The 24,116-nt window shown below is 38.8% G+C and overlaps 2 long non-coding RNA genes across 2 annotated transcripts in view; one reads left to right on the top strand and one right to left on the bottom strand.

Annotated features, from left to right (window-relative positions):
• Positions 1-9,488, bottom strand: part of LOC141495009 (uncharacterized) — a 30,857-nt gene extending 21,369 nt beyond the window's left edge. The window contains exons 1-2 of the long non-coding RNA XR_012470628.1: positions 9,389-9,488; positions 5,984-6,118 (exon numbers count right to left, since the gene is read on the bottom strand). This is a non-coding gene — a long non-coding RNA (uncharacterized LOC141495009). The remainder of the gene's footprint in view (positions 1-5,983; positions 6,119-9,388) is intronic.
• Positions 8,820-19,736, top strand: LOC141495008 (uncharacterized). The gene is made up of 3 exons (XR_012470627.1): positions 8,820-8,905; positions 19,243-19,344; positions 19,488-19,736. It is a non-coding gene; the product is annotated as an uncharacterized LOC141495008 (long non-coding RNA).
• Positions 19,737-24,116: the final 4,380 nt, after the last annotated feature.

The raw sequence follows: 24,116 nt of genomic DNA, 5'->3' as shown, positions 1-24,116 counted from the left end.
CAATGAACATCTCTTTGCAGATGGATGATTCTTAGTGCTATTCATTCACCCCTCTCATGACCTTCATTCTCATATCTTCAGTTGATTTTTGTTTTAGGGTTGTTTTTTTTCCCAAGGCAATGGGGTTAAGTGGCTTGCCCAAGGCCACACACAGCTAGGTAATTAGTAAGTGTCTGAGGACCGATTTGAACTCAGGTACTCCTGACTCCAGGGCCAGTGCTCGGTGCTCTATCCATTGCACCACCTAGCCACCCTTCAGCTGCTTTTTGAATACCTTGATTTATATGGCTTGTAGACATCTAAAAGTCAACATGCACAAAACTAAATTGTCTTTCCTCTTCTTAATTTTTCTATTACTGTTAAGGGTTTGTACCACCATTCCCCCAGTCATTCAGGCTTGCAACCTAAGATTCACTTTAACTCTACTCTCTCTCATCCTCAATCCCAGACTCAATACCCAAAGGTATATGAGTTGCCTGTCTTATCCTTTTTGTCTTTATTCCCTCACACCTGGACGATTACAAGTTCTCTGACTGGTGTCCTTGACTCAATTTTCTTTCCACTCTAGTTCATCCTCTACTTGGTTTTCAAACTGATTTTCCTAAATCAAGTATGATCTTGTCATTATTCTATTAAAAAACTCCAGTGATTCCCTGTCACCTCTTGGATGAAATATATAATCTTCTGGCTATTAACACCCTTCATAACCTGGCCCCTTGCTACCTTTCTGTTGTTCCATTTAACTCCCTTCCAAGTACTCTGTGAGTCAGCAACATTGGCCTTCTCAACTATTCTTCCTCCTAAACACTACATCTCCCAGCTCTAGGAGTTTGCACTGGCTGGAAATCTCTCCATTCGTATCTCCATCTCCTGATTTCCTTTAAATCTCAGCTAAAATTCTACCTTTTGCAAGAAGCCATTTCCCAGTCCTCCTTAATCTTAGTGCCTTCCCTCTGAAATTATCCCCTAATTAATTCTATGTGTATTTTGTACATACAGAGTCATTTTGTATGCTGTCCCTCTTATTAGACCATGGACTTCTTAAGATTGGGGGTTGGGGGGTGGCTAGGTGGCACAGTGGATAGAGCACTGGCCCTGGAGTCAGGAGTACCTGAGTTCAAATCTGGCCTCAGACACTTAACAAGGACCTAGCTGTGTGGCCTTGGGCAAGCCACTTAACCCCACTGCCTTGCAAAAAAAAAAAATTTAAAAAACCTTAAAAAAAAAGGTTAGGGGTTGGCTTTGTTTTTTTTCTTTTGCTGTTTGTTTTGCCTTTCAAGTATCAGTCTAACATAGCACCTGACTTATTGTAGGTCCATAATAAATGTTTATTGGCCAATCCTCAGCTGACTGACCTCAATTGCATTTTGGTGATTCCTAGATTCCTCAGAAAAAAATGTTTTTTTTGCTGAAAGATTTTATTTATTTTGAATTTTACAATTTTTCTCCTAATCTTGTTTCCCTCCCCCTCCCCCTCCCACACAGAAGGAAAAATGTTTTTAAATGCATAAGATTATAAATGAAATCAATTCTTAGAATAATCTATCTAAATGGCGCTCCTGTTAAGAACCCTCTAACAAATGTCACAGTTTTGACCTGCCTTAGTCCACGACAGAGAGAACAGAAATGATTCACAATTTCTTGGTAAGAAAAGCCCCCCTCCCCAAAGATCCTTGCCATTTGTATTTAAGGTTTAAAGGCACAGTCATTAAAAAAAAATGAACAGGTAAACTTCTCTAGGTCAGGGACAAATCTGTCCTAGGTTAATCTGATTCATGCTGTGGACTCCCCGAAGCACAGGTGAACTGGAGCCCTAGCCGACATTCCAGCCAGTTCAGGAAGTGCTTAGATGGTGACAGTGAGGATTTCATTTGAGATGATCTCATAAGGTGAGTATTACTATCCCCATTTCACAAGCGGAAAAACTTAGTGAAGGAGTTAAAGAAATTTGTCAAAATAATCTAGCTAGTAAGTGATAAAATTAGCATTTATAAGCTATCATCTCCCCAATCTAAGATTCTTTCAATTCCCTATCATCTCCTAGGAAAAACTATAATATACATTACTGACAGAGCTACGAATTGATCTAATTGGTCCAGGAAATAATCAATCAGAAAGTAATAACTATTAAAAACAACATATACATATGGAGAAGTGCTCTAAATCATGATTGATTAGAGAAATGCAAACTAAAACAACCCTGACTTATCATTTTATACTTACCAGATTGGCTAATATGATAGAAGGGGAAAGTGACAAATGTTGGAGGGGATGTGAAAAAAATGGGACAGTAATTCATTGTTGGTAGAATTGTGAAATGATCCAAACATTTTAGAGAGCAATCTGGAATTATGCCCCCAAACTACCCTTTGACCTAACCCTATCACTACTTAGTCTATTTCTAAAGATAATTAGGGGAAAAGCAAAAGAGCCTATAAAATCTAAATTCTAAATGTTTCTAGCAGCACTCTTTGTGGCAGTAAAGAATTGGAAATTGCAGGGATGCCCATCAATTGGGGAACGACTGAACCGGTTATGATATATGATTGTGATGAAATACTACTGTGCTCTAAGAAATGATGAACTCTGTGATTTTAGAAAAACATTTCATGAAATATAAAGAAGAAACTGAGTAGAACCAGGAGAACACTGTATACGGTAATAGCAATATTGTTTGAAGAATGACTTTGAGACAATAAGTTATTTTGAATATTATAAATACTCAAATTAATACAAAGGATATATGAAGAAAGATGCAATCTATATCCAGAAAAACTGATAAATAGAATAATTATATATGCATATATATAATAGAATAATTATATATGTAGATACATACACACACATATATCCTATTTGAGTCTAACAGTAGCCATCTCTGGGACGAGGAGGGGAAGAAGAAGAAAAAAAAGAAATTTACAAGATAATTTTCTTATACATTTGAAAGGAACAGCAAATTGTGCATAGTAGATTTATAGTTTCCATGTGCAATCATCTTTTTTATTGTACTATATTATGGAAATGCTTGTTTATTCCGTAAATTAAAAATTAAAAAACCAAGTAATAACTATGCTGCCTATTATAGTTACAAATAAAAAGAAGGGGGGCTGGGGAATTTCTGTTCCTTCAGAATTTACCCAACAAATACATACATTGATAAATGAAACATTAAATATAAAGTGAATGGATAAAAAATAGATTGAAAGTAGAGAATAAGAAGGAAGTTTAGGAGGGAGGACACTATCAGATGGAGAAGGTTTCATAAAAAATTGATTTACTTCTTGGGGGCGGCTAGGTGGCGAAGTGGATAGAGTACCTGAGTTCAAATGTGACCTCAGACACTTAATAATGACCTAGCCGTGTGGCCTTGGGCAAGCCACTTAACCCCATTGCCTTGAAAAATACAAAAACAAAACAAAAAAGAATTGGTCCACTTCTTAAAGGAAGATTGTGACTCTGAAGCAGAGATAAGAATCATCCCAGACAGGTGAGACAGACATCAAAGAAGGAGGTGGGAGATGACAGGTGAGAAGGAGGAACAGAGGGAAGTCAGCTTGGCTGGAGAACTATGTGTGAGCAAAGGAGTCAAAGCCAGTGAGGTTGGTGAGGTGAGGGCTGTGGTCAGATTCTATGTACTCTAAGGGCTAAACAGAGGAGTTTCTATGTGATCCTGGAGGCAATAGGAGGCTCCTGGAATTGATTGAGCTGGAGAGGGATATATGTAGGATGAACTCCAGTGGGGAGAGACTCAAGGCAGCAGATCAATTTGGAGGTAGTTGCAATTACCTGGGCAAGATTTGGAATTACAGGGGGAAAGTCACTAAGCAAATTCATACTCTTTGCCCATTGCTGAGCATATTCACCAAGAAGGCCAATTGATCAATCAGTGAATAAATGCCTAAACTGTTTCAGGTGCTACAATAAGCAAGCGAGAGTAAAAGAAATAAAAGAATTTTGCACTCAATCTAATGGGGGATATAAGAGATACCTATCAGGGACACATTAACCATGTACAAAGCAGACACATGGAGGGGAAAACTGTAGCATGACATGGCGAGACCAGGGATGAGGCGGGGAATCAGAAAAGGACTCACCTACAAAAAAAGTGTTTGTCTCTTGGAAAAAGCCAGAAATTCCAAGAAGGGAAAGTGAAGAAGGAGAGTGTCTCAGGCATGGGAAATCCCAGTGCAAAATCAAGAAGAAATGTCATTTGTGAGGAAGTTAAGGTCAATGTGGCTGGCCGATAGAGTGCATGGAGGGGCTGGGAAGGTAGGATAAGACTGTGAAGCGCCAAACATCGAAGAGTTCACATTTGATCCCATTTGGCCTTCACTGATTTAGGTCATATTTATATATTAAGACATATTTAAGGGAAATCACACTGGTGGCTATAGCAGAAGCATCAAACACACAAGAGTGATTGGCCTAAACCCAACTAAAATATCATTAGGAAATAGTTAACAAAGGAAATAAAAATAGAATTTTTGTTGTTGAGTTGTGTCCAAAGCTTTCTGACCTCATTTGAGGTTTTCTTGGCAAAGATACTGGAGTAATTTGCCATTTTCTTCTCCAGTTCATTTTACATATAAGGAAACTGAGGCAAACAAGTGACTTGTCCAGGATCACTAATAAGTATTTGAACTTAAGAAGATGGGTCTCTGTTTTCTCTAAGTTCCACACTCAATTCACTGAGTTTCTAAAAATAGAACATTGAAAACATTAATATGATTTGTAAATCTTGATTTGTTGTAAATCAATGTGCCACCTAGAGGGATCCTTATGCATGGTTTGGTGACCCCCATTTCAATTTGAGTTTGACACTACTGGTGTAGAAGACAGATGGGTGAGAGGACACGCTTGAAGCAAGGAGGACATTGCAATAGTACAGGTAAGAGGTGAGCAGGTTTGAGGTAGGGTGGTGGCTGTGAGAATGGAGAGAAGGAGAAGGAGGCTGTTGGATGAAGCTGGAGAGATGTTGGATGAGATAGAAACAAGAACTGGCAACTGTTTAGAAACATTGGGTAAGCAAGTGATTAAAATAAAGCTCCCATACATATCAAAACCTTCACAGCAACTTTTTTTGTATGTTAGCAACAAAAACAACAAAAAACTGGAATCAGAGTGGGTGGTGATTGATAAAGATATGGAATGGTTGAAGGAATCATGCTATCTGCATGCAAAGAATGCTGTTGTCTCATAAGAAATGACAGATACAAATAATTCAGAAAAATTGGAAGCAACTCAAATAAATTGATACAAAGAGAACTAGACAAACCCCCCAAACTATTTCCTTCATAACTACATTGCTGTAAGTGAAAACAGCACAAAAAGACAATAATGCAGAATGGTTGCCATATTATTACTGAAGAACATGAAATGAAGAATGAATCTCTTCCCTCCACTAAACAGAGAAGGTTTATCAGGCTGATGTTGTACAGCATTGTAACATATAGTTGCTTTGCTCATTAGTTTTCTTGAACTGTTTTGATTTGTTTTAGATGGAGATTCTGTGTCTAGGTCTCTGTCTCTGTCTCCCTGCGTGTGTGCTAAGGATTGTATTGGAACATGACTGTGAAGTTGTTGTTTTTAAGATATCAGTTTTTAAACATGAGGAGGAAAAGATAAAAAAGTCAGACTTTGCCATAATTGAATCAATTTTATGCATGCTCCAGATTTATCTTACATTAGCTAGAATTGAGTTCCTATAAAGTTGCATTAGAGCAAATTTGTATAAATCAAACTATATTTTAAGTTCATTGGGGAATTTTCCAGATAAAAAATCCTGCAGAGAACAGTTTTGTAAAGCAGAAAAGTCCTCCATGAAGCATGTAACACCCTAATTTATCTTGTACATATTTTAAAAAGCAAATATTCATGTGTCAATTTTTATTAAAAGCAGGTTTACATAGTGCATCTGTACTTCATAGACACTCTAGAGTTGGCAGGGACCCCAGAGCCAGATATCATACTGTTTACAACATACCTGATGCACAATCATGTAGTTTGTACCCAACAATCTCTTTTAAGGAGGTAAGACCTGGAACCTAAATGGGTACCAGTTGACCGGAGAATGGTTGAAGGGATTGTAGTTTATGAATGCCACCGATTTCTATTATACCTTAAGAAATGAAAAATACAAAAAAAATTCAGAAAAACCTAGGAAGAATCATATGAATTGAACCAAAGCGAATGAAACAAAACTGGGAAAACAAATTATCCAATGACTACAATGATGTAACTGAATAAAAGCTTCTGAATGCTGAAAAATTGTATTGATGATTTTTAATGACCTTGCAGGAGAATGTCCAGGAGAATTTCAAGGACACTTTGATATGCCTGGGTTATTATAACTGGTTTGGCTTTCTGTAATACACTCCCCAAGGCCAGGACTCAGCCCTTGATGTGCCTAGACCATGTGCAAAGGCTGTACTGAATACAGTCTATGAGAATAGGAAACAGTGTCATATGGAATAAAAACAGAAACCAGGTTTGTAGTCAAAGGAACTTGAGCTAGCACGCTGGGACCTGTTTGCTAAAGCCCCAGGCATGAGGAATCTCTGGGGAAAGTGGCTGATTTTCTGGTCATACAGGACGGACTTGTTTAGGAGAACCTCCCCCCATGTCAATATTGGGTCACCCAAATCTCACAAGACAAACAGATCTCTCCTGCCTCAGGTAAGTTCAGGAAAAAATAACTGGTATCGCCAATGTGGTGGCAAGGGAGAACTGTCCAAGAAGAGATAGGGGTCATGGGATCATAAATTTAGAGCACAAAGGTACCTCAGAGCGTATTTATTCTCCCCTTCATTTAGCAGATGAGAAAATAGGAAAGCTATATGAATTATCCAAGATCACGGAAGAAAGGCTGGAACCCATGCCCTCTGACTGCAAAGCTAGTGCTCTTTGCATTGCATATTCTCTCTCCCAATATCTGTCCTATTGTGTTTTGTGGCAAGAGAAAATGAGGGAAAGGAGAAGAGAAGAAATGCTTGGAAACTGACTCTATGAAGAGTCAATTCAATTTAACAAGAAGCTGTAAACTGATTTTTTTTAATTATTAAGCATTATTTTTTCTCTCTCCCATCAAGAAAAGAGAGAATTAAGCCTTTGTGCTAAATAAGCATACCCAAACAAAACAAATTCCCATATTGACTATGGTTTTCTTTTCTTAAGTGTTCTGGCTTCTGCATATTGATGGATCAATTCTTTGTCAGAAGGTGGGTAACATTCCTTGTCATTGGTTCTCTGGTATCATGGATGATGGTCGTTCTTAAATATCAAATTGTTCATTTTCACAGTTCATTTGTGAATAGGCATTTTTTAAAAAATAGTTTTTATTAATGTCTTCTGTTTCTTACATCATCACAGTTTCCCCAAACATCTCTCCCTTTCCCATTCCCAGAAAGTTACACCACACAAATTAGGATGGTTTTTATAAGGGGAAAATCTTATCACAACTGACCAATACCTTGAAAAAAATCAAGAAACATGTGCAATACATATGACTTCTATCTTTGTGAAGGGATAAATTGGTGGAGTCTTCTCATTCTCTTCATTCAAATCCTGCTGGATCTTTATAATTTTATTACATTTACTTTTTTTTTAAAGTTTTTGCAAGGCAAATGGGGTTAAGTGGCTTGCCCAAGGCCACACAGCTAGGGAATTATTAAGTGTCTGAGGGCGGATTTGAACTCAGGTACTCCTGACTCCAGGGCCGATGCTCTATCCACTGCCCCTACTTATTTTTTAGAAGAATAGTTTTTCTTTCCAATTTCATTGGTTACTAACTGTATATAGTATTCTTAGTTCCGCTTACTTCACTCTGAATCAATTCATATAAATCTTTCCATGCTTCTCTGAATTCAATATACATAATGTAATATTCAATCACATTCATGTACCACAGTTTGTTTAGACATTTTCCAATTGACGGGTGTCTACTTTGTTTCCAAATCTTTATTTTCATAAAGAGTGCTAGCATTAATATTTCAGTGTATATGGGGATTTTCTTCTTATTAGTGGAATTATTTGGGGTATAAATCAAATAATAGAGTCTCTAGTCCAAAAAGTATGGATATTTTGTCACTTTCTTTGCAAAATGCCAATTTGCTTTCCCAAATGATCGTATCATTTCACAGCTCCACTAACAATGCATTAGTGGGTCCATCATCCTACATACTTTCCGACATTGACTATCATCATTTGGAACCATATTTGCCAATTTGAAGGATGTGAGATGAAACTTCAGTGTTGTTTTGATTTTTATTTCTCTTATTTGTGATTTAGAGTTTTTTATTCATGTTGTGAATACAATGCTTTTCAGAACTGCTTGTTCATATCTTTTAACTGCTTATCTACTGGGGAATGGCCATTAGTAATATATATATGTATATATGTATATATATGACTATTTGTATAATTATCATAGAAACCTGTCACAAAGATTTTACCCATTTGATTGTTTTCTTTCTTATTCTAGTTACGTTAATGCAGTCTATGCAGACAATTCCAGTTTAAAGTAATCAAAGTTAGCTATTTTGTCTTTTATAATGCCTCTGTCTTTTGTGTTGATGTTTTAAGAATTTATCTTCTGATCATAGCTATGAGAAGTATATGATGTTTCTTTTCTAATTTTTTATAGTATGATATTTAATATTAAGGTTATATAACCATTTAGTATGTCTTGTGGAATTAGGGAGATGCCAGCACCATGTAAATGAAGATTTTCCCCAGTGGAATGAGCATATGAAAACAATTTATTCCAACTGCCATGAAGGCAGTTGAAGCAGGTGCTGTGGAATTCTTATAGCTAAGTCAGAAATAGAAGACACCAAGGTCATCCGGGGCATTCTGGGTCATGCCTAGTCATTTGACTTTGCCCTTAATTTGACTTCTGGAAGAAAGAGTAAGGCTGATGACTTTGCTCTCAACTCTGACAACTCGTGCACAAATTAAAATATCCCCCATGATGCAATTGGTCCTCTTCAGAAATGAAGGATGAACAATAACAGCAATTGAGAAGTTTGGTGTACAGCGGTGGTCTAAGTCTATTTTTGACACTTTTGTAGTTTTTCTAATCAAGTAGAGAGTTTTTCTCTAGATAACTTGTTTCCCACTTTATCAAACAATGGTAATTATTGTTTCTGATTTTACTTTGTCTAGTCTGTTCCATCGTTTTAGCTGTTTTATTTTTTAACCAAAACCAGATGGTCTTGATGACTGCTGTTTTATAATATAGTTTGAGTTCTAGAAATGCTATGTTCCTTTGGTTCTTTTTCCCCTCCCATCTTTTCCCTTCCATAAATATTTGTTAAATACCTACTATGTGCCAGACACAAGTGGAGTCATGGAGAGAAGCAACAGAGCTGTTCTCCTTTGCTTCCCCTACCTCATCCAAAGCAGCATCTGGGAGAGCACAGCATCCTCTGTCTTGGGAATCTGGTTCAGAGGCTACCAGAGTGGAGACATGGCTTTGCCAAAGGATCTGATTCCAGCATCAAACATCTTTTATATCATAGAATGCCACCAGGGATAGTTCTGAAGGGGGCAAGTCATAGAGGTCACAACTTACACAGAGCAGCTTTGCAGGGAGTCTAGGCTGTCTCTATGGACATTTCTAAAACAGGGTAGGGGAAAATCACACACCCTGGCCCCTGGTTTATCAGACAGAGAAGTCAGCATACGACAAAGACACCCTGGCTCTTCAACTTATAATTTAAAGCAGGTGAGCCACGGGTTATACCACCCAGTCATGAAATGTAGTGATCTGTGAAAGGTCTCCCAAGACCTTTTCTTTAACATAAGCATCCTTCACGTGGCTTTGAGAGGGAAAATGTCAAAGGGACATTAAATTAAATCATAGTTTTGTCTTTGAAAAATAGATTCTATCCTCAGTAGGATACGGTTGGAGAGACACAGGAATTAGCATACCTCCTCAGTGTACTCTCATAGGGCAATTGAAAAAATATATTTTCTCAGTGGGGCATTAAGGGTTATTCCCACAGTTACAGCCTCTCAGGTCCCGGGGGAGAGAAATGGTAGGGAGTTTACTAAGAGAAAACTCCCCTTTTCAATTTCGCTTTAACAAAATTAGCCCAACTGTTAATAAAAATCACCAATGTAGATTCCTCCATGCCAGAGTCATGGTTCCAACCAAGAGAACCTCTTAGTGATTTATGTTGTTCAATTCAACAATCTTTTATTAGATGCCTACTATGCTGACAAGGTACTGGGTGCTACAGAAACAGATGCAAAAGTAAATTGCTTTTTACTTTGGAGAAACATTTATTTAGATAAATAACATTCAAAATAAGTGTATTCTTTGTTTTTTGGAAGTAGAGAGGGATGAGGGAGTGGATAAGAAGTCTAATATAGGAGATGCCTCTTGAGTTGAGCTTTGAAGGATGTAGGGATACTTAGATGTTGAAGTGAGAGCAGCTAGATAATGCAATGGATAGAGCATTGGGTCTGGAGTCGGGAACACTCATCTTCCTGAGTTTAAATCCAGTCTCAGATACTTACCAGTAGTGTGATTTTAGGCAAGTCACTTAACCATTTTTGCTTCAGTTCCTAATCAAAAAAACGAACTGGAGAAGGGAATGGCCAACACTCCAGTATCTTTGCCAAGAAAACCGCAAATGGGGTTACAAAGAATTGGATATGACTGAAATGACTGAGTAGCAATAATATGTGGAAGTGAGGGGGGGAGCACGTTACAGACATAGGGTTCAGCCTCTGCAAGGCCCTAGAATTGGGAAATAGAATATGTCTACAGAAGAGAAGATAGCATCAACTGGATGGAACCCAGAGTGCATAAGGGGGAACAATATGTAATCAGTCTAGGCAGATTACAAAAAGCTTTAGATGCCAAATAGAGAAGTTTTGTATTTGATTCTAGACACACTAGGAAACCATGACAGCTTTTGGAGAAGGGGACTGACATAAACAGATGTGTGCTTTCGGAATATCACACTGGCAGTTGAGTAAGATTGGATTGGAGAGGAAAAAGACAAGAGGAAGTCATAAGAGGAGATTATTTCATTAGTCCAAATGAGGTGATAGGAGTCTACACTATGTGAATGGACAGAAGGGGACCAATGAAGAAATGCAGAGGCAGAATCTAAAACCTCAGCAGCTGATTGATTATAGGTGATGAGAGAGACAGAGAGGGAGAGAGACAGACAGACAGACAGACAGACACAGAGCCAGAGAGAGAAGTTTGACTATTAAGTACCAGACCTGACGGTGTAAAAAGGACTGGAAAGGTTTCATTTTTTTTTTCTTTTTTATCTCCAGTGCTAGGTTATTTATCTGGCATATGGTGAGGATTTAATGAATGATTTTTGATTGATAAATTGTCATAGGTAGAAAGAGGGTAGTTAGGAAGAGAACTGACTTTGGGGAAAGATAATGAGTTCCATTTTTGGTTCGTTGGGTTTGAAATACCTATAGACATTCAGGTAGAGCTGTCTAGAAAGTAGTTGGTGTTATAAAGGTGTAACATGAAGCTTGGAAGAGAGATGCAAGCTGGATATGTAGATTTGGAAATCATCTGCATAGAGGTGATAAACTGGACCTATGTGATTGGATGAGTTAACCAAAAGAGAAAATATATAATGAAAGATGAGAAGAAGATCCTGGGGCGCAGACATAAACTTGGGAGGAAAACATAGGATATTGGATCATTATCCAGTAAAGGAGACTCAAAGATGAGGTGAGACAGAGTAGGAGGGACAATAGGAGGGAGCAGCCAGAGTCAAGAAAATCAAGAAAGGAGAAAATATCCCAGAGGGAAGTGTGACCAACAGTGTCAAGCTCTAAATAGATGTCAAGAAAGATGAACATCAAGACAGGCCACTGGATTCAGCACCTCAGAAATGGAAGTTAATTGGCAAGTGGTTGAGTAGTAATCAAGATGTGAGGGAATGTTATCAACAAATACAGACAGCTTCTTCTAGGAGTTTGATTGTGAAAGGAGAGGAGATAAAAAATAGTAATAGAAAGTAGACTCCACATGTATAGAGAGACCCATCTGTGGCAAGGGTGTGCCATGTGTATGTGTATCAAAGGGAGGTAAAATAGACATCTCTTTTCCCTCCAAACTTCTCCAAGGGAGGGTCTCATTCCTGATAGGAGGTGAAAAAGAAGTTTAGGCTGAGGTCACTTCCCTCTTCAGAGAGAGAGGGGGTATCGGGCTAGAGGCACATCTGTTTGCTCCCTTAAATATGATTCTTCTAGAAAATATGATTGAATTCCATCTAACTTTTGATTGCATTGTCATTTTGGGAGGATAGGGGACCCTGATCCCATCTAATACCAGTTCTACAACAAATATGCAGAGTGAATAGGAAAGAAGCCCATTTATCCAATTCAGATCAAAATGGAAATCAGAGAAGGTATGAATAGCAGAATATATACTTTGCAATAATAAAGACCTCTCCTATAGGGAGCAAGGTAACTCAGTTCAGTCATGAGAAAATGTCCTGGATCTCAGCCAAGGGAAATAATCTTCAAGGTCTCTAGGGAAGCAAGCTGGAATAGGAACATGATGAAGGTTGCTCATTCCTCTGATGTCTTCTCAAAATCTTTCTTTTCAGCAACCTGAAGTAGCATTGGGTTCTTCCATCTGCTCTCCTGGGAGTAGAAGCCAGGGACACTTGTAAAAGTCAAAAAATACTCTTTGCTAGGTGAGTCCTCCAAAGGGCATTCAAATGGGACTTTCTCTTGGAGAGTCCCAAAAGGGGATTAGCGGAGAACTGAAGTTCTAACCTCCTATCCACTCTGCCCTACCCCTTACTCAGGTCAGAGCCTTCAACAAGGGGAGAGTCCCATGCTAGCTGGCTGTGGGACAGGAGATAGTTTCAAAGGATGGTTGTTGTGTGAAGGTTTCTTTTAAAAACAGAAGAGATCTAGGTGTGTTATTAGGTGCACTGAAGAAGCCAGTGTATAAAGAGAGACTGAAGGTTGAGAGGGATGAGGAATCACTGAAGAAAAAAATTCCTTGAGAAAATGGAGAGGAATGGAATTATGGGCACATGTTTAAAAGGATAATCTCAGCAAGGAGAAGTGCCAAATTTCTTCCTGACATGGGAGATAAGGTAAAAAAATGAGTAAAATTTGGATTTGAGATATATAGGAATGAATAAAAGAAAAACAATTATTGTTTATCATGTGCAGGGTGGTGTACTGAAGAAACATACAAAAGCAATATAGAAATATATATGGGGTGTAAATTATGTTTAAAGAAGACAAGGATTGGGGGGGGGCGGCTAGGTGGCGTAGTGGATAAAGCACCAGCCCTGGAGTCAGGAGTACCTGGGTTCAAATCCAGTCGCAGACACTTAATAATTACCTAGCTTGTGTGGCCTTGGGCAAGCCCCATTTGCCTTGCAAAAAAAAGAAGACAAGGATCTCTGGTATGATGCCTGCTGAGCCCTTTTTCAGGACTGCTTTCTACCTTTGGTGTCTATCTGATCCACCTAACTCACCTGTGATTCTAAGAAACTGTAACATACAGTCTCCACACCCTGGTAAACCATTTTGGTAGATGAACTAACCTAAGTTGGAGAGTCTCAAATCCATAAGTGAGTTAGGGAGGTGTCCACTCCAAGCAAGTGACGACTTCTCTGGTGGAATGAGAGGATGAAATCAGTTTATTTCAGTGACCATGAAGGAAATCAAAAGCACCAACATCTCGAGCCATCACCAGATGTTGTGTCTGTCCTGACACTGGATTGTGATGTTTCTGGAAGAGAGTGAGGCTGACAACTTCATGCAACTCTGTCTCACTTAGGTATAATTTACTCATGAATCAACAGACAGTACCCATACCATTTTACCATTCCCATCTCAAAGTCCTGTGATGACACGCAAATGATGAAGAAGCAAGTGTGGATATGCTGTAGCCACAACCCTGTACACAGGTGGCCCAGGCCATGGGGTTGTCTCCTCACTAGAAGCAGCAGTGGGATTTGCCAGTCCCCTGGGTACCTGAACAGTCTTTTAAGAATCACACTGCTCACTTCCTGGTATGAGAAAGGAGCTAGAAAAGGTACCCTAAAATTGTTTGCTAACCCAACTTGAGCTGATTACCATGGCAGGCAGGGCTCCCACTCTTCAATCAAAACACAAAAAGTATACAAAAACCTTTGCAAAAGTGATCCCACTCAGCATCATAAAATGATGTGCATGCTCGTAGACAACATAAAATCCAACAGATCTGAAAGATGAGCAGCTGTTGTTGTTGTGAGAGAACTCAGCAGGTATCATATCCAAATAGCAGCCCTGAGTAAAACAAGGCTGGCAAATGAAGCCCAGTTTAGTGAATTCAGAACTGGATAGGAGTTTTTCTGGAGTGACTGCAGGCAAGGGGAGCACTGTGAAGCTGGAGTAGGTTTTGCAATCAAAATTAATCTAGTTACAAACTTGTATTCCTACCAAAAAGAGTGAATGACAGGTTCAAGATAATACAATTGTCTCTAGAAGGATAATGCCACACCACCATCATCAGTGCCTATACTTCCATTATGATGAACCCTGATGAGGTCAAAGAAAAATTTTATGAAGCTCTAGAAATCTTTATCATTGATGTATCAAAAGAGGACAAGTGTATAATTCTGGGTGACTTTAATATTAGTGTAGGTTTACCAGCTTAGCATGGCAGGGATCTTTGGGAGGAATGGAGTTGGAAACAGCAACAACAGCGGTCACCTACTACTGAAGCCTTGTGTATCTCATGACTTTCTCATGTTTCCCTTTTACCTAAATGCAATTAAATTTTGTGGATGCACCCTTGCAGCAAACATTAGCATTTAATAGATTATGTGTTTGTAAGGAGAAGAGATAGACAGCTTGTGAGAGAGAGATGAAGGCAATGTGAGGTACAGAGTGCTGGACTGATCACAGACTCATCTTCTTCAAACTAATTATTCACACAACAAAAATGAGGAACCAAAGTAAAATTTCTACCAGAAGACTTAATGATAACAATTTAGAGCCCTTCTTTGAGCAGGAACAGTTTGTTACTAACGTGGAGGGAAAATTGAGCCAACCCTACATTTCGAAACAGAGGATCAGAAAAGGATTGGGCAACTTTCAGAGTTTGGTGTACAGAACTGCATTTGCTGATCTGGCTAATAACACTTACAGACATCAGCACCGATTTGACAAAAATGATAGGGAAATACAGAAGTGGCTAAATGAAAAAAAAAAAAAGCAAGAACTCCATAGCGTGTACCAGCAGGATAGTTCATCTATCTCTGAGAAGGCAGCATTTAGCTACATCAAAACTAAAGTACAAGTGAAGTTTAGAAAGACATAGTATTCTTGACTCAGTAAGAAGGCAGATGAAATTCAATTTATGTGGATAATAACAAACCAAATGCTTTTATGTTGCCCTGAAGGTGATTTATGGGCCAGAAACATATGGTGCATTTTATCTATTCAGTGTTGATGGAGCCACTTTGGTTAGTGATAAAGACATGAGCCTAGAGAGATGGGCTGAACATTTCCATAGTGGTTCTCAATAGACTGTCATCAATCAATGCAGAAGCTATTGATCATATATTTCAGATTGAAGTCAATACCTCCCTAGTTGAAGTTTCAACTGAAAAAAAGAGTTTTTGAATACAATTGGGCTCCTTTCATGTAGTAAAAAATCTATTCCAGTTGAGATTTACAGTTCACACAACTGAAATTTTCCAGGTTATATTGTAAGAGGTTATATGACATTACATTCACATCTATCTATCTATCTATCTATCTATCTATCTATCTATCTATCTATCTATCTATCTGTCTATCTATCATCTAGCTAGCTATATGTGTGTGTGTGTGTGTGTGTGTGTGTGTGTGTGTGTGTAAACATACATTTATATGTATGTATACTCCTCCCAGAGTTCAAGGACAGCTCCACTGTCCATCTTTATGAAGGTAAAGGGAATAGATTATCCTGTGGCAATCATAGAGGAGTCCCTCTCTTAGTCTTTGCTGGCAAGATTCTGGTCGGAGTCCTTTTTATGCTGATCTTTTCCCTTGGAAGGTGGCATCTACCAGAGAGCCAGTGTGGCCTCAGAAAAGGTCAAGGAACTGTCAGTACAGTATTTACTGCCCAACAACTCCAGGAAAAATGCCAAGAGCAGAACAGAGATCTGTACACAATGTTTGAAGATCCAACCAAGGTTTTTGAGACTATCAGTCATGAGGATTCATGAAAAAAATGATCGAATCTAATGGTCTTTTCTCGATTCTTCTTCTTCTTGCTCTCTCTCTACCCTCTGATGCTGTTGAATACCTTTCTCTTTGATAGTATTCTCTCTAAGTTTACGTGACTCTGCTCTCTCCTTCCCCCTTTCCTGCATGTTTGATTAATTCTTCTCAGTTTCTTTTGCTGAGTCTTCATCCAGTTCAGTCTTATTCACTGATAGGAGTTGATCCATTGGGTATAATCCAGATTCTCTATCTGGTAATCTCATCAACTCCTCTAGATTGAATTAATATGTCTATGCAGATGAATCTCGGATCTATTTGTCTAACCCTAACTTCTTTCCTGAACACTATTCTTGTATCTCCAAATACCCATCAGACATCTTGAATTCTAGGCCTTATAGCTATCTTAAATCCAACATGTCCAAAACCGAATGCATTCTCATTTTCCCCAAACCTTCTCCTCTTTCTAACTTTCCTGTTATTATTGAGGGTTCCACCATCCTTCTGATCACATAGGATCTTCTTCAAGTCCTCACTCTCTCTCACACCCCATATCTAATCAGTTCTCAAATCTTGTCTCTTCTACCTTCATAACATCTCTCCTATATGTTTCCTTTGGGGCTCTGACATTGTCATTGCCTTGGTCATGACTTTCTCACCTTACCCTTGAACTATTGCAATAGATTGGTTTCCCTGCCACAAGGCTCTCCTCAATCCAAACGATCCCCTCTCAGTTGTCTAATTTATAAGTATGATCATGCCAAAACTCATTCGATCAACTACAGTGGCTCCCTATCATCTTTAGGATCACATACAAAAATCCTCCCCTTTGCTTTTAAAACCTTTCATTAAGTGATCGCTTCCAACCTTGTCAGTCTTTTAATAACTTTACTCACCTCATTATAATCCAGTGACACTGGCTTCCTTGCTGATCCTCCCACAAGATACTTCATCTCCTGACTCTAAGCACTTTAAAATATATATATATATGTGTGTGTGTGTGTGTGTGTGTGTGTGCACATGCACGCATGTGTGTGTTTATCTATGTATTTATTTATTCATCTATTTCTCCCAAGTATTTTCACTGCCTGTTCCCTATCCCTGGAATGCTCTCCCTCCTCATCTCACCTCCTGGCTTCCCTGGCTTTCTTCCAGCCTTAGTAAAGACTCATTTTCTGCAAGAAACCTTTCTTAATTCTCCTTAATCTTAGTGCCTTAACTGAGATTATCCCTAATATATCTTGTTTACATGTAGTTGTCTGCATGTCATCCTATCTGTTAGATAGCAGATCTCTTCAGGGTAGGGTCTGACTTTTTTCTGACATACATTTTCAGTATGCCCAAAGCTAACTTTAGTAACTGGCATAGTAGGCATTTTATTTATTTTGAATTTTTCAATTTTCCCCCAATCTTGCTTCCTTGCCCCCCTCACAAAAGGCAGTCTGTTAGTCTTTACATTGTTTCCATGGTATACATTGTTCTAAGTTGAATGTGATGAGAGAGAAATTATATACTTAAGGAAGAAAAATAAAGTATAAGAAATAGCAAAATTACATAAGATAACAGGGGTTTTTTTAAATTAAAGGTAACAATCTTTGGTTTTTGTTCAAACTCCACAATTCTTTCTCTGGATACAGATGACATTCTCCATCACAGACACCCCCAAATTATCCCTGATTGTTGTACTGATGGAATGAGCAACTCCATCAAGGTTGATCATCACCCCATGTTGCTGTTTGGGTGTACAATGTTTTTCTGGTTCTGCTCATCTCACTCAGCATCAGTTCATGCAAATTCCTCCAGGTTTCCCTGAATTCCCATCCCTCCTGGTTTATAATGGAACAATAGTGTTCCATGACATACATATACCACAGTTTGTTAAGCCATTCCCCAAATGAAGGACATTTACTTAATTTCCAATTCTTTGCCACCACAAACAGGGCTGCTATGAATATTTTTGTACAAGTGATGTTTTTACCCCTTTTTCATCATCTCTTCAGGGTATAGATCCAGTAGTGGGATTGCTGGATCAAAGAGTATGCACATTTTGGTGTCCTTTGGGCATAAATCCAGACTGTTCTCCAGAAAGGTTGAATGAATTCACAGTTCCACCAACAATGTAATAGCATCCCAGCTTTCCCACATCCTTTCCAATATTGATCATTGTCCTTTCTGGTCATATTGACCAGTCTAAGAGGTGTGAGGTGGGACCTCAAAGATGCTATAATTTGCATTTCTCTAATAAGTAATGATTTAGAGCAATTTTTCACATGACTATGGATCATTTTGATTTCCTCATCTGTAAACTGGGGAAATGGTTTGTTTTTTTTAAAAAAAATCGACTCAGTTCTCTGTATAGTTTAGAGATGAGTCATTTGTCAGAAATACTAGTTGTAAAATTGTTTCCCAATTTACTACATTTCTTTTGGTCTTGGTTACAGTGGTTTTGTCTGTGCAAAAGCTTTTTAATTTAATGTAATCAGAATTGTCTAGTTTGTTTTTAATGATGTTCTCCTTCTCTTTCTTGGTCATAAACTGTTCTCCTTTCCATAGATCTGACAGGTAAACTATTCCTTGATCTCCTAGTTTGCTTATAATATTGTTTTTTATGTCTAAATCCTGTATCCATTTGGATCTTATCTTGGTATAGGGTGTGAGGTGTTGGTCTAATCTAAATTTCTGCCATACTAACTTTCAATTTTCCCAACAATTTTTATTGAAGAGAGAGTTTTTATAGCTGGACTCTTTGGGTTTATCAAACACCAGATTACTATAATCAATTCCTGCTATTGCACCTAGTCTATTCCACTCGTCCACCACTCTATTTCTTAGCCAATACCAGACAGTTTTGATGACTGATGCTTTATAATATAATTTTAGATTTGGTAAGACTAATGTACCTTCATTTGCACTTTTTTTTTTCAATTGAGTCATAGTAGGCATTTTAGAAATATTTATCAACTTGGCTTTATTACAATGAAAAGTCTATTATAAATATTTTTAGCACCTTTTTCTTTTTCTCTCTTCTTTTTGGAGTAAGAGAATATACATCCTAACAGAGGGACACAATAATTCCCAGAAAAGGAATTCTGGTGTGGAAAGTCAGAGGAACAGTGAACACCCCTTCCGGAAACAATGGTAATGTTGTTTTGATAACTCTTCCCTTTGCAAGAAATGGAAAGAGATGGGAGTTGGGGAGGCTGAAGAAGGGAAGAAAGATGTTGGTGAAATATCATCAACTGACTGGAAATGACTAGATGAGGTGAACTCTCACTTTCCAGGATGGCAGGACCCCCAGGACAAGAGTTGGAGTTCTCCATTGGGAAGAATGCAAGTAGCCTTGGAATATGATGGTGAAAGATGTCAACAAAGCCACATACATATACAATCCACTACTGAACCCATAATCAAAGTTCTCCACACTTGTTAGAAAATCCCAAGGTTTGTTATTAGTTGACAGAGCCTTAGAGACCTCAGAGTCACCTTCTTGTCACAGTGAAGTCTTGGAATAAGGTACAATGATGTATAAAATAAAAGCAGATCAGTAAAGAGAAAGCTACCCTTGAATTTGAATTTTTGCTTTCTTTTGAAATAAAACACTGCTTTTATTCATTTTTTTTTTGTTTTCATAGAGTATCAATGATATTCTTGGATGATGTCCTAACTGAAGCATGTATTGGATTTAAGTGAAGCAGAATTGCACAGAATCATCAGCCTCGCTCTCTCTTCCAGAGGCCACAAAAATCAAGACGATAATGGCCTGAGATGCAGTGAATGACCTTGGCATCTTTGATATCTGGTGAAGTTTTAAGCTCTCCAAAACACTAGCTTCAATCACTTTCATGGTTGTTGGTACAAATTGTTTTCATCTGCCCATTTCACCAGGATGGGAGTGGGGAGGTTGGGAGGGCGGGGTGTATACTTGAGGTAGAAATCCCCCTAATTCACTAGTGGGTTGGATGCCCGCCAGTTTTTCTCAACCTGGTTTAGCCCATCTGCAGCGATGGTTCTGCCAGGGTGTGGCTGCTGTGCATGTTACACCTTCTTGAATGAAATCATTGGTCAGATGGGTAGTTCATTATACCCTTTGCTATATTTTCTCACATACAAAAGAGTCCCTAAACAAAGATTGTTTACCCAGGTCATTTTATCTACCCATAGTCAGTTTGCCCTCACTGAGGGCAAAGCAAAGATTGTCACTTTTATCTTTGTATTCCCTGGTGTCAAACACAGTAGGCATTGCACATAGTAGGTATTTAATAAATGTTGCAACATCAACTAAAGAGAAGGGAAAAGTTTTTGGAGGGAAGGGTGAAAATCAGGTTAGGATAAAAGAAAGTCACCCAAAAGACCTGGAATATAAAACCTTATCCATAATACTAACTCTAACTCAGGTATATTCGATTATCATAATGGTCTAACCTGTGGACTTCAACTGACTATCAGAAATGTGTACCCCATTCAAGAAACAGGCTCCAGAGTTGCTATGACCAAGAGGAACATTTGGACCTGGGACAGGAAATTGAAAAGATGAGTTTCTACTGTCTTGGGTTTTCAGGAGGAATGTATCCAACCATTAGAAAACTGTCATTAGACAAAAAACATTCACGAGGCCTCCAGCCAAGCAACAATTCACCTTGATGGCTTAGACCTCGTGTTTTGAAGCAAACTAAAACCCTTCAGGTTTGGAGTTCATTTTCTCTTGGCAAACAGCACGTTCCTTTCCCACCCTCCCTCCCCCACAAGAAAGGGGAGAGAGAGGGAAAATAAAGAAAAGACACTCACATGACATGTTGGCAATCAAACAACTCTCAGAAAACTGCATTTTGATGAGTTTGGGAATCCAAACCATATGGATTAAATTCCCCTTAAGGTCCTCTTGAGAATAAAATTAAGCAAGGGAAGGGGGAATGCCTGGCCCAAGACAGCCTGTGGTTAACACAAAATGTTTGCTGAGGATCGGTCTGAGATAATTCAGGCCTAAGTGGGGCAGTAACCACCATCCACTCCCTTCCACTCAAGGAGCCGCCTGTGTCCTCAGTATTGTGGTGGGAAGGGGAGAAGATACAATCAAATAAGACTGATTCCCTGCGTACTCCAGCCTAGGGAGGAGATAGAACACACACATACCAAGAATCAAAGACCTGCTGGAAGGTCAAAGAAAGAAACTCTGGAGTAAAACAGTGAGGACGCCCCTTGAAGGACCCAATATGGTGCAGGGGAAAGAATACTGATGATGAAATCAGAGAATGAATGAACAGACAAACTTGCCTTTGTGACCTTAATCAAGTTCCTTGACTTCCCTGAGCCTCAGTTTCCTATTCTGGAAAGTGAGGCAATTGGACTAGTTATGCTATAAGACCCTTCCCAGGTCTAGGTGTATGAACTCAACCAAGAATGAGGAAGATATTGAACAGCTTGTAGATGCAGTTATTATGATTGATGATCCCTCACCTTTTTTCATTTTACTAATTCTTTCCTTAACATCACTATTACTTCCCAATAGCTTCCTCTTCCCATGGAACCCTCCCTTGTAATAAGGAGAACAAAATTAAAATCAAGACAAGCAATACATCAGTCACATGTAGCATTCTAGCCCATGCTCACCATTTTTCTACTGAGAAGAGAAAAATGTATTTTCCCCAAATAATTCCATATTTTTGTTTTTGTTTTCAGTCATGTCTAACTCTATGACCCCATTTTTGAGCATTCTTGGAAAAGATTGTCAATCTTTCTCCAGCTCATTTTCTAGATGAGGAAAATGAGGCAAACAGAGTAGAAGGGTCACAATTACTAAGTGTCTGAGGCAGGATTTGAACTCAGGTCCTCCTGACTCCAGGTCTATGCTCTATCCATTGTGCCTACCTAACTGCCTCTTTTAAGTTTCACAAATTGCTTTACAAGTAATTCATTTGGTCCTCACAAAAATCCTGGAAGGTATGATTCGTTATCCCCATTTCCCCATTTTATAGATGAGGAAACTGAGGCAAATAGGGTTAAGTGACTCACCCAGGGTCATAAAACTACTATATGTCTAAGACTAGATTTGAACTCAGGCCCAGTGCTCTATCCATTATGCCACCTAGATGCTTCCTTCTCAAAATAATAGCTAATATTTAAATACTCCTTTAAGTTTCACAAATTGCTTTTCAGCTATCTCATTTTATCCTCACAAAAATCCTAGGAGATAGGTGTACTTGGTATCCCCATTGGAAATCAAGGCCAACAGGTATTAAGTGACTTGTCCAGGGTCACAAAACTAGCAAGTGTTGGAGGTTAGATACAGAATTTTGGTGTTGTTGATACAGGTGCAGTATTCTAATAATTGCCCCATCTAGCTCCCAGGTATGAACTGGGAAGCAATGTGGAAAGAGCGTTGGGAAGAGAATCAGGGGTCTGAATTCAAATCCTCACTCTACTACTCATCAGCTTCGTGACTGTGGGATAGTCCCTTAACTCTATTTGGGTCTCATCTTGCGGAGGACCTCTGAGGTTCTATCCAGCATGAAGTACCAATTAACTTTACAGAATGCAGCAGAATTTTTAATTAAGGTATTAGTTTTTAAAAATAACTCTAGGATCCTATCCTTGAGAGATTGCCTGCACCATCGACAGGACCCCACGTTGTAGGTCTCTTTAATGATGGGGGAAAGGACTGACAATAAATTGCTGTAATTTATACTGTGAAGGTCCTTCAAGATTACCCCAGAGTACAGGAATATGTGCTGAAATGAAATATTTTTTCCTGTGTAATCAGGTGCTTAGGTAACTTGTCTTTCATTTTATTATAGTCATGTTTCAATCTGTATTCTGCTGACATGAGCAAATTCTAGAATTCAGCCTCTATAAGAGTCTTTGCAAAAAAAGTATGATTCACTTGATATTTGCTATGAAAGAAAACGGTGAGGTCCTAGCACTTCCCATTTTCCCCAGAAATGGCAGAGATCCTGACCGGTCCTACCCTGGGGATGTCCATGGAAGGGGATGCCCATGAGGGCAGCAGCGGGGTTGGGGAGGAAAAGGAGGACTTGGTTTGCCCAGGGACAGGGTCAGCCAGGAGTGACACTACTGTGTGAGGTCCAGTTGTGATAGGAGAGGGAAGAAGTCAGCCTGGCTCAGGGGTTTTCCTGACCATCAGAAATACAAGGATAAGTTCATAAAAACCTGAGAGTTTCCCAAAGAGGGAATGAGCTAAATCTATTCCGGAACTGGCTGGATGCAGTCGGTTGAAGCTTCCCACTAGAAGACATATAAGCTTCATGGTTACATATGGTTTTAATCAAAAAACAGGTGAAATGTTCATTGAGCCATGGAAACATGAGGGTGGAGGATGGGAGACTTTTTTTTCAAGATTAGTGGCTTCAATTAACCCATACCTTAAGGAAAGCTCAGGGATACAAATTCATCCCAGCTGAGCCTTGAAGAGACAACAGGGAACCTTCTAAATCTGTGCTGGGCTGAAGGTAGGTCTCCAGTTACATTTATTACCTTCTGACAAGGAATAATAATGACTCAGGTCTACATGGTGCTCTAAGGTTTACAGATCATTTTCCTACCAAGAACCCTGAAAAGAATAAATTATTTTCACATATGGGTCATACCATAGGGCAGCCAGGTGGCACAGAGGATAGATCACTGAAGACCTGAGTTTAAATCCAACCCTTGGATGCTTAATTATGTGACCCTGAGTAAGTCACTTCACCCTGCTTGCCTCAGTTTCCTCATCTGCAAAATGAACTGGAGAAAGAAATGGCAGACCACTTCTCGTGTGTCACAACTGAACAAAAAGCAATTATAATCTCAGATAAGTAAAAAGAGACCCAATTCAAAGAGATAATCAAGGAAACTACATTTTTTTTGGTGGGGGGGAGCTACATAGTTCAGTGGATAGAGTGTCAGGCCTAGAATAA

This window comes from Macrotis lagotis, chromosome 8 (genome assembly GCF_037893015.1).
Source record: "Macrotis lagotis isolate mMagLag1 chromosome 8, bilby.v1.9.chrom.fasta, whole genome shotgun sequence".
In the NCBI taxonomy this organism is placed as follows: domain Eukaryota; kingdom Metazoa; phylum Chordata; class Mammalia; order Peramelemorphia; family Peramelidae; genus Macrotis; species Macrotis lagotis.
The sequence above is the reverse complement of the archived record's forward strand: the minus strand, read 5'-3'. Positions and strand labels throughout refer to the sequence as shown.